Raw genomic sequence first — 11,510 nt, forward strand, 5'->3', positions numbered from 1 at the left:
ATCAAGCCAATTAATGAACTTTTTACTGTGCAACAGATCTTTCAAAGTTAAACCTGAAGGTTTTTTCCCCCTTTGAAAAATATTCAGTATATTTAAAAAAAATAATTAAACAATACCTTTTCTTCAAAATGCAAAAACAACACATTCTGCCCTGTAGCGGGATAAAGTACATTTTCTAGGCATTTCGAAAACATGCACACCTGAAAATTAACGATTTTTGATATATATAACGTGGTTGAAAGGAGTAAGCAATATGTATTATTGTTCTTAATACCTCAACAATATGTAAGGCACTGCCTCGGATTATTTCTGTGTTAACACTATCCTTATCATTCATTGTTCACTTAGTGTAATACCACTTTACACTACTTCATGACTACTGGTCTCAGAATAACCATTCTATCATCGGGTCAAATGTAGTCTGTAGTGTTTTTAAGTGGTATTGCACAAAGTGAATGATGAATGATAAGGAGAGTGTTATATTACCATAATAGAAAGTTAACAATGCTTTTAATATACAAAATACATTTCAGTGTTGCCAAATTGTTATTTTTATCAGACACTGGATTATTGACCTACGCAATACATATCTTTTTATACTAAAGAAGTTGGAAGTCTGGCATTCTAGGGCTTGCGGCCTGGCATTTGGCTAGCCTAAGTTTTCACCTTATATACTTATATACGTCCGCCTCCGAAGTGCAATGGTCATCACGCTCGGCTACCGTTCTGGAGGTCCCGGGTTCGATTCCCAGGGGGGGTTGGTAAATATAAGTGATTTTTTTCACTGTATTATTTATTCAATATTACCCTGGACTGGTACCTGAAGCGAAGGGCTGATCACCTTTCCTTCATGTATAAACGATCAAGATAACACTGTGTTGATATGAAGCAGTGCCCTATGCACCATTGGGGTGCGGATAAGGGTTTTATTATTATTATTATACTTGTGTAACATTCTCCATTCTGCCTATTATTGAACATTTACTTGTCCTGTTCAATTAATACGAAGACTGATGTCATAAAACAAAATGCACTTTATTTAGAAGTTACATGTGGGTCCCCTTCAAAGTAATCATCTCCCTGACGCGCACATTTATCCCAACAGTATTTCCATTTTTGGAAATAGTTCTCTTTGGGGTCAGTCTCCTCTTCCTCGAGTTATCATGGACCACCTAGGCCACGCCTTTGATACATGTTATTTCTCTGTGGCATCCAAGAATTTTTTGATCTTCCTCTAGATGTCTTTTGAGAAAGATCCATGGTGATTGACTTGTTCACAATACGATCAGGTTCTCTGCATCCTATTTGCTCATACCATATCAGTTGCATTTATTTCATCATAAATTATAAATTAAAAATTATGTATAAAATTAAACACATCGCTCACTCCTTTCAAGAACGTCATAAATCAAAAATCGTCAATTTCCAGTTGTGCATGTTTTCGGAATGCCCAGAAAATGTACTGTATCCCAGCAAAAGAGGCATATTTTTAACTTAATATTTACCCGCTACATGGCAGAAAGTGTTGTTTTTGCATTTGAAGAAAAGGTATTGTTTAATTTTTTTTTAAACATACTAAATATTTTTCAAATGGAGAAAAAACCTTCAAGTTTTACCTAAAAAGATCTGTTCCACAGTAAAAAGTTCTAAAAGTGGCTTGATGTTTATTTTTAATACATTGTATTATATTTTTAAACATTAAAAACGTTCTCCTGAAAAATCAAGTTTTTTGATTTATGACGTTCTTGAAAGGAGTGAGCGACATATATACACATATAATAATAAAAATACAACGTGTTGATTATTTAAAAATGGTTTATTCTTCTTTGCAATGTTTTATATATTTTTTTTTTCATGTACATTGCAAATTATTAAATTCAATGTGCTTATAGTATAAAATTACAGTTATAAATATAAACTATGATATTAAGTAAAAAAATATACTTAAACAATACATTTCTTTTAAACTTGTTGAACAGCTACTCTCAATTCACCAATGATTTCTTTCCGGTAACTTGATATGACAACCAGATAGTAGAAGTTCAATGCTGAAAACATTTAATAAATTATTAATTACTAGCTGCCCGGCAGACGTTGTTCCCATAGGCAAGCTTTTTGGTAATATATATTTATGTTACAATGATTAAAGAAACATACAGGTCTGTATAATAACTGATACAGACAGTTATTATACAGACCTGAATGATGGAAGTTTAACTTCTGAAACATGTAGTCTATAATAAAACTCAAGTGGTAAAAAACGAAGTGTTTTCTTTAATCATTGTAACATGTCTTACCACAAAGTTAATGCCGAAACAATAAATAAAACATATTTATGTTGATTTTAATAAACGTTTTTATTGAAAGAATAAGTGGAAAATTGTGTAAAATAAAATATGGTAATGTGTACCAGCTATGTCCGCCTCCGTAGTGTAATGGTCAGCATGCCCGGCTACCGTTCTGGAGGTCCCGGGTTCGATTCCCAGGGGGGGGGTCAAATGAATACAAGTGATTTTTTCACTGTAATATTTATTCAATATTACCCTGGACTGGTACCTGAAGCGGAGGGCTGATCACCTTTCCTTCATGTTTAAACGATCAAGATAGCACTGCGTTTATATGAAGCAGTGCCCCATTGGGGTGCAGATAAGGGTTTTATTATTATTATGTACCAGCTATTGGGTCCAAAATTTGAAGAAAAAAAACCTGTATTAGGGCAAGACTAACATATATCATTTAATTAATTGGTTCTATAGAAATAATGTTTTTTTCATATCTCGACTATAGTGCCATCTACCAACATTTACAGAAACCCGGTTGTGGCCAGGACAAACATATATCCAAAATCTAGCTGATAGGAGCTGTCTTTTGCCTAAAACACCATTTTTGTATTGAAAAAATATATTTTTTTTCGAAATAAATACATGGTTTTGAAAAGAAAAGAGTAATTGAAAGGTTAAAAAAATTATAAAAAATATTTTTTCGCCAAAAATTTATCCAAAAATAAAATAAAATTCCAATGTATATTCCAAAAATAATTGACCGCAAACAACACATATGGCTTCTCACACAGCCGGTCGCGTACTGATTTGTATATTTGAGAGTACACCCTTAATGTCTTATAGTGATAATGAACAATTTATCTTACCTTTGATTTAAATATGTTTTTAAATACAGATAAAATAAGTGATAGTGGAATTTCATCTTTTGATATTTAATTTTAGTTTTTTTTTGACATGGTGTCGCTTGGAACGTATTCATGTAAATGGAGAGTTTAGCGTATGTTCAGATTTAGAAACACTTACCTAATATTAAAGTCTGCACTGCGAGTGTGATTAAAGCCATGGGAATCATTCCGGACACCAAGAGAAGTATAAAAATGATAATTGTCATACCAGCGTAAAGAAACAATCCTATTATTCCAATTACAACTGAAATATTCAGATAATTTGGTAATTTCTGCAAGAAAAGAAAAAAGAAAAACTAGGAACGTGGAAATTAAAAGGAACGAATATATTGAAATAAACTATGAATGTGGGATTAAGAGGTCAATACGATTGGTTTGCTTTTTCCATGGCCAGTCTCCACCTGTTACTATCCTTAACTTGCCGTATCCGCTGTTATTATGCATATCGGAGAAAATTTGGTCCATGTAGTTTAAGCGGGGTTGTCCTCTGTAGTTTGTGCCTTCGCACATGCCTTCAGCGATCGCAAGAAGCAGGCCTGGGTGTCTTATATTAGGGCCTTTACATCATGTTACTTCATTTAGCAAGCAACTAGACTCCCCATCCCTGCTTGATATCTTGTTGTCCCCTACATGTGCTGATGAATCTCTAACTTGTGCTCGTAGCACCAAATCTCAAACGCCTCCAGCCTGACTGGACATGGAGCTTTTAGACTTTAGCTTAATCGTTTCGGCCTTTATCCTGATCCATGCTGCTGGTGTGATAGCACCACTGCTCAGTTTGTGAAACATGTGCTGAAATCCTGCCCAATGTTCTAGAGTAACAGATGGATTCTTCAACAGGAGTGTGATGCTAACAACATTGATTCCTTTGAACTCACAGAAGATGCTAAGAAGCGGAGTCATCACCAAGTTATACATAGACTACTTGGCACAATTGTGGAGCTTAAAAATTACAATGAAGGAAGATAAGCGTCGGAGCCGTAAAAACATCTTGATGGAGAACAACTGTTACCAGTATATATGGAGCCAAAGTGTGGTGGAGTGAAGTGGCTGAACGACACCACACTTTGGCTCCATATATACTGGTAACAGTTGTTCTACATTAAGGAGTTTTTAGGGCTCCGAAGTTTATCTTCCTTCATTGTAGTTTTAAAGCTCCATAACTGTTCCAAGTATGCTCCATATATGCTCTACCCTTTTTTTCCCACACAATGCATCTTTGAAACCACTGCAGTAAATGTGTAAGAATCTCTTATCCGTGGATTAACCTTGTATTTATGAGAAGAAAAAAAAGTCTCTACCCGCCCCCGTTCTGCCTGCTCGATAGTCCACGTTTCATTACATTAAAAAACTAGTAAAAATGGTATTTTCCAATTGTGTCATTTATATAATTTAAATCATCATGGTATTGTTAATGCCAAATGCCACAATGCTAATGCCAAATCAATAAATAACATAAGATTGATTTTACCCTCCCGACGCCAATGAGAAGGAAGATGCCCAAGCCGAGTTGTACGACTGCAGAAATGATATACAACACTAATGATCCCACTTGCGTTTCTGCTTCACCAGTGTTTGACCCGGTCGCATAAGACACCGATGAAGATATTATATAGATGATGGACCCAATCTGAAAAATATTTGATAACGTTATACAATAAACCTTTAGATAAAATTTTAAAAACGATAACAGCCTTAAAAATCAACGGACATGGGAGTTCCTTCTGTCCCTCTTCTGCTACCTATTATTCCTCCTTCATTTTTTAAACCTGTATATATTTTTTTAGTATGAGGTCAAAGGATCTTGCATCCCTTATGTCACTGCAACCATATAAGATATATTATGACCTCTCTCTCTCTAATGTGCAAAGTCAAATAGCTGCAAGTTAAAAACAGTGGTTTTGAGATAAACGAGTTTTAGTTAACGTAAAATGATGCTTTTTGCCAACACATGTATCAAATGAATACAATTTTGTGGATATTTGGATAGTGAATATCTCGGTAACGAAAAGAGATAGAGCAAAATCTGTGATTGTATGTGATAGAGGCTAGTTAAAAAAATGCTTTGAGCCGTGTTACCCCAAACAGCGGCAACTTGAGTTACGGCTAGTTGCCTTTACACATTAGCTCTGTATCATAGCTCACTCTCAAGACCTACAGGAATGATGAAGCTCATGACCTGTCTTGGTGGTAAGAGCTTCACTTTCTCGAAGTCTAGTCGTGGTTCTCCAAGGATGTGACTTCGTTTGCGAGTGAGTCTGTATGCATACAATGGTCCCGATAACTTTACATGCGAGTACAATTTTCAATAGATTTGGGAGTATCACTGGTTGTGGCGCCACCAGTTGCAAATTAATGCAATATGGATGTTCAATAATAGGCAGAATGGTGAATGTTATAAAAGAGTATAAATGGATCACTTAAGCCAGCCAAGTGCCAGGTAAGCCCTGGGATACTTAGACTTCCATCTCCTTTCATATAAAAATAACGATAGATGTTTCATGTATGATTTAAGTTCTATGATTTTACTTGTGAGTTTATATTCTATTTCATCTACCTATATACTTTACTATCACTACACTTAGTTCTTAAGAGTTTACTCCCAAATATACAAAGTCAGTATGCGACCGGACGTTTGTCCATGAACAATTTTTTGTTGAATTAAACGTATTGGAAATTCTTCTTCTAACCCTTATCCACACCCAATGGTGCATAGGGCACTGCATCGTATAGAAGCAGTGTTATCTTGATCGTTAAATACACGAAGAAAAGGTGATCAGCCTTCGGCTTCAGGTACCAGTGTAGGGTCATATTACATAAATATTAGACTGAAAAATCACTAATATTTATTTTGACCCTCTTGGGAATCGAACCCTGGACCTCCAACATGGTAGCCTAGCGTGCTGACCATTAGACTACGGAGGTGGACTATTTAGGGAATAAATATTATATTTTATTTTTAAGTCCTTACCTTTCAATAACTTTTTTCTTTTCAAAACCATATATTTATTTTCAAGAAAAAGTTTTTTTTTCGAAAAATTTAATTGTATTTAGCATAACCTGAGTTTTAAGGAAATTAAGGTGTGGGACATTGATTGTCCCGCCTTAATTTGATCTCACTATTTTCAGGTGGTCTCATGAGTAATGAAATTATGATAGAATTGGAATCGAATCACAGATTTTTGAATAGAACCATAGCGCTTTAACTAAGCTGGAGCTGGAATTATAATATGTGTAAGTGAAAAAAACATTCTTACGATTTCCAACCATGCTATGATTTTACAGCCCAGCTCCAAAGTACAGCCACAACAGCATTTTGTGACTTGCGGCAAAGCCATCTTGCTGAAAAATAAGCAAAGATATTTAATTTAATTAATTTATTTATATTAGCAAATGTCCATGGACAGCAGAGAGAACAAACGCATCGATCTTGCAGCAGATGAGGATCACAACTTTCGACTCTTTGCCGAAGACGAGTTCTCCAGTTCTTCGGCCACATTGCCGGTACATCAGCAGACAACCTGGAGAGGATTGTTATAACCGGAGGCCTAGAGGGTCGGAGAGCTAGAGCTAGATGGACCGACCAGGTAAAAGAGATCACAGGCTTCTCCGTTTTGGGAGTTCTAGAGGCTGCCCAGTGCAGGGACCAATATCGGAGTGTTGTCCGAGGTTTCAGAGGAAGCCATCAGAGGGGTCACGTTCCTTAGCAATCAGGGAAACGACCGGAGAAGAGTTTATATTAGCAAAGGGTACGTACATTATCATGACCAAAAAATGCCAGCCAAGCTAAAGGGACAAGTCTACCAAACAGTTGACAGACCTGCACTCCACTATTGTTCCAAATGCTGGACAATGAAGAGCACCAACTAGAAACTGTTGAAATGCGAGTGCTTAGATGCTGAACTGCAATGTCCTAAGGGACAAAATAAAAAGTGCATGCATTCGTGGAAGCCTGGGTGTAACAGACATCATTAGTGAGGTAGAGGAAAGGCAATTGAGGTGGTATGGGCACAAAGGACGCAGGAAACTGATCGTATTGAGAACTAGGCAATCGCCATGGATCTTCCTCGAAAGACATCTAGAGAAAGACCAAATAATTCATAGATGCTGCAGGAGGAAACCATGATTTGAAGGCATGGCCTAGGTGACGTTGTCAATGACCCCAACAGCCTACAAAGACGATAAGTTGGCATGAAGTTGAAAAGAAGAAGGTATATATATTAGTACCAAATGTTCAATTGACTCTCAATTCTAGCTACGGCTTATGCAATACTGTTTATCATGTCTGCTTGGGCTTCAACTATGTAAGTTTAATAGCCTTCACCTAAATTTGAGTAGGATGACTCTTTGTGATCAAAGTTATATTATTTTGAGTTTGTCCAAATCTTGGTTCACAAATCTGGGTTGATCCATTTAGGAGTTATTTTTATTAACTTCTCAAATCATGCATTTATTAATTTCGCAATTTGAGTAGTGTGGTTGTTAATCATGGGTAGAATGGTAAATATAACACGTTTATAAAGTGATCACTTAAACCAGCCTTTGATAGATCGGAAGTCCTGTAAATACCCAGACTTCCATATTCAAACCATGATCGGAAAGGTACATAACGTTTTGACGTGCTTTGGCGTACCTGGGTTTTGAAGAATATTTTAAAATAATACAGATTGAAAATGAAATCAATTCATTTAAAATGAAGAAGAATATTGTAAAATGAAGACATTTATTTCATATTAAAGAATATTGTTAAATGAGTCGTTTATTGTAATATCAAGTCATTTATTGTAAAATACAGATGAATATTGTAAAATGAAGTCATTTGTTGAAAAATAAAGAAGAATATTGTAAAGTTTAGTCTTTTGTTGAAATATAAAGAAGAATATTTTAAAATGGAGTTATTTATTGTAAAATAAATAAGATTTTGGTAAAATGAAGTCATTTGTTGAAAAACAAAGATTAATATTCTAAAATTAAGTCTTTTGTTGAAATATAAAGAAGAATATTTGAAAATGAAATTAGTTATTGTATAATAAATAAGATTATGGTAAAATGAAGTCATTAATTGTAAAATAAAGATGAACATTATAAAATGAAGTAACATTTTGCAAAATAAAAAAGAAATTTGTAAAATGAAGTCATTTATTGTAAGTTAAAGTCGCGTATTGTAAAATATAGAAGAATATTGTAAAATAAAGCAGAATACTATAAAATATAGATTTTTTTGTAAAATAATGAATAATATTATAAAATATAACATAAAGCTCCCATGAGGTAGTATTTTACGAAAATAGCGCTAGATAAATTTTACAAATTTATTATATTATCATTGTTATTATTAAATGAATTAATTTATTGTATAGTGAATAAATTTGTGAATTGGAGGTAATTAAATTTATTGCAGTATTATTATATTATATTAAATTTTAAGACTATTTAAATTACTTTAGTTAATTAACAATATATTACCGGATAAATGTAGCAGAAAACTAAATGCACTGATTTTATGGATGCGCTTCTACGGATGACCGGATGTGACTGAAAATGGCAATGAAACGAACGGGTGTGATGTCACTATCATATTAATATGTGCACATTTCTCGGTACGAATTACATACGAGTACCATTTGTTATCTTATCTGATTATATCTACGTATGTATATTGAGTAGTTATATCGACAGACGAAAGAATATTTCCGACAATAAATAATGAAATGATCCATCCAAAGAGCTTTATCATTGTGTAATGTCAACATCCGATTTATTGCCTGAAGTACTTAACTGATACTATAAGCCAGTGGTTCTTAACCGGTGTTCCGCGACCTTATAGCAATTGCTCCGCGATTTTTTTTCTTTATTTTAAATTCATTGCATTTCTAAACATAATATAAATACAAGTACAAAATAATATATTCAATATAAATACAAAAAAGATCCTACAAAAGCATAGCCTGTGTTTGGGCATACATTATATTTAGGTCGAAAAAGTATTTTAACTTGCGCGCTCAGTGGTATTTAGGGCACTACATCCCACCGACGCAATGTTATCTGAATCGTCAATAATTTAAAACTCAACATATGAGAACTCAATTTATAAGTTTGTTTCTTTTACTTCATGAACATCGTTTACTTTTTATCAACTTTTCTGTTAGTGAAACGGCAAACGTGCTACTTACAGAAATAATTGAAATTATAATACGCCATCACATTGGTAACTGCGTTCACCGTGGACAGAAGGCTCCACAATCGTTAAACACAGAGTTGACTAATCAGTTTTCATCTCATGTAACGAAATATGCCTAAAATGTGACGCGTCTTTAAAGTGTCATTTTCCATTCTCATATATTTGTGAATTATCGAATCGCCACCTATGAAGTTTCATTTGAAAAATCTTTTCTAAAATGAACTATTAAAGTAAAGGGCACTAGCAAGAATACAATAGATATTATATGAAGTAAATTAGATTAAAAGTGGTAATATAAACTACAAATCTTGACCTTAACAGAACACAAAAAAAGAATAAAAAAAAGTAAAAATGATGAAAACCATAATTTTATATTGACTCATTTACTTTGATTTGAATTCGATTTGAGTTACAAATATCGATCAAATACCTATCAAAAGTAATCTCAGAAGTAACTCTGGATGAATTTCGGATTATTGTTCAAGCTCTCTTCACAAGGGCACTGAATTTTGTTTTTAAAATTTTCAACCTCACATTTGTGTGAGCAAGGTTGCTCGACATTAACCAATATTAAAACGAAGAAACACGAAAGGCTGAGCGATTTGGATAAAGAAATGAGAGTTGCTATATCAGAAATCGCTCACTCCTTTCAAGAACGTCATAAATAAAAAAACTTGATTTTTCAGGAGAACGTTTTTAAAGTTTAAAAATATAACACAATGTATTACAATACCTTTTCTTCAAAATACAAAAACAACACTTTCTGCCCTGTAGCGGATAAATATTAAGTTAAAAATATGCTGCTTTTGCTGGGATATAGTACATTTTTTGGGCATTCCAAAAAAAAACATACACAACTGGAAATTTACGATTTTTTATTTATGACGTTCTTGAAAGGAGTGAGCGGAATGTGGAATTGTTTAATTGGCTTTATGATTATTAATGTTAATAAAATGTAATGTTTATTATTGTTAACGTAACATTTTTTAAAATTATGTTTTTAATGTAAAGCTGTACAATTCCCGAAAACACACACAACTGGAAATTTACGATTTTTGATTTATGACGTTCTTGAAAGGAGTGAGCGAAATGTGGAATTGTTTAATTGGCTTTATGATTATTAATGTTAATAAAATGTAATGTTTATTATTGTTAACGTAACATTTTTTTTAAATTATATTTTTAATGTAAAGCTGTACAATTCCCGAACAAAAAAAAACAAAAAAACTATCAAACCTAATATCTGTGAAATTTGTAAAAGCCGACAAGCTCAGGTGTCACATTAAATCATTTTCACCTCAATAAGTTTCGTTGGAGTATTTATGTTTTTATTTTTAATTAATTAAATTTTTAACATATCTGTAATAAAAAATCGGTTTTATATTTAATAAGTTACCTTTATATGTTTTTTATCTTAAGTTTTGGTGTTCTGTGAATTTTCTTTATGATCAAAAGTGCTCCTGACTTCAAAAAGGTTCAGAACCACTGCTGTAAGCATTAATACATTCCAGGTATTCGTTGAACCATATCTGTGAGTGTTCATGTAGGTGTGGTTAAAGTCAACGAAAGCTGTTAATACCATAAAATAAGTAGAAAAATGATAAAATGTTTTGATTGCAAAATTGAAAAATTACCACCCCCTCCGTGGTGTAATGGTTATCATGTTTAGCTACCGTGCTGGAGGTCCCGGGTTCGATTCCCAGGGGGGATGGTTTGAAAATAAATATTAGTGAATATATTTATTGATTTGGCGTTTAATTTGTAGAACTCCATTTTAATTTATGCATTAATTTTAAATCAAACACAGATTTTTTGAGTTTACTAAGTTAGTAGACTCAAAAAATCTGTGTTTGATTTAAAAATAATACATAAATTAGTGAATATCTTCTTCTTCTGTTTGGTGTAGACCACAAGGTCTGTTTTAAGAGGGATAAGCCTCCTGCGATGTCGATTCCCAGCTGTCGATCCATATCTTTGGTGGTCTGCCCGGGAGTCGTCTACCTTAGGATTAGCCGTATAGTGCAATGTGGGGGAGTCTGGGTGGTTCCATTCTCCTCACATGCGCATACCATTGTCTCCTTCGTTGCCTTCCCCACCTAACGACATCTTCGATCTCGCATATTTCCCTTGTCCTTTTTTTCC

General features: G+C 33.8%; 1 long non-coding RNA gene across 1 annotated transcript; it reads right to left on the bottom strand.

The window, feature by feature from the left end:
• Positions 1-1,797: 1,797 nt before the first annotated feature.
• LOC148313605 (uncharacterized) lies at positions 1,798-8,780 on the bottom strand. Its single transcript, XR_015837597.1, has 5 exons — positions 8,654-8,780; positions 6,445-6,529; positions 4,659-4,817; positions 3,306-3,459; positions 1,798-2,048 (listed from the first exon to the last, which is right to left on the bottom strand). It is a non-coding gene; the product is annotated as an uncharacterized LOC148313605 (long non-coding RNA).
• Between the last annotated feature and the right edge of the window lie 2,730 nt (positions 8,781-11,510).

The sequence above is a fragment of the Brachycentrus maculatus genome, unplaced genomic scaffold (assembly GCF_059751285.1).
Source record: "Brachycentrus maculatus isolate JH-2025_06_01 unplaced genomic scaffold, ASM5975128v1 h1tg000007l, whole genome shotgun sequence".
Lineage (NCBI taxonomy): Eukaryota > Metazoa > Arthropoda > Insecta > Trichoptera > Brachycentridae > Brachycentrus > Brachycentrus maculatus.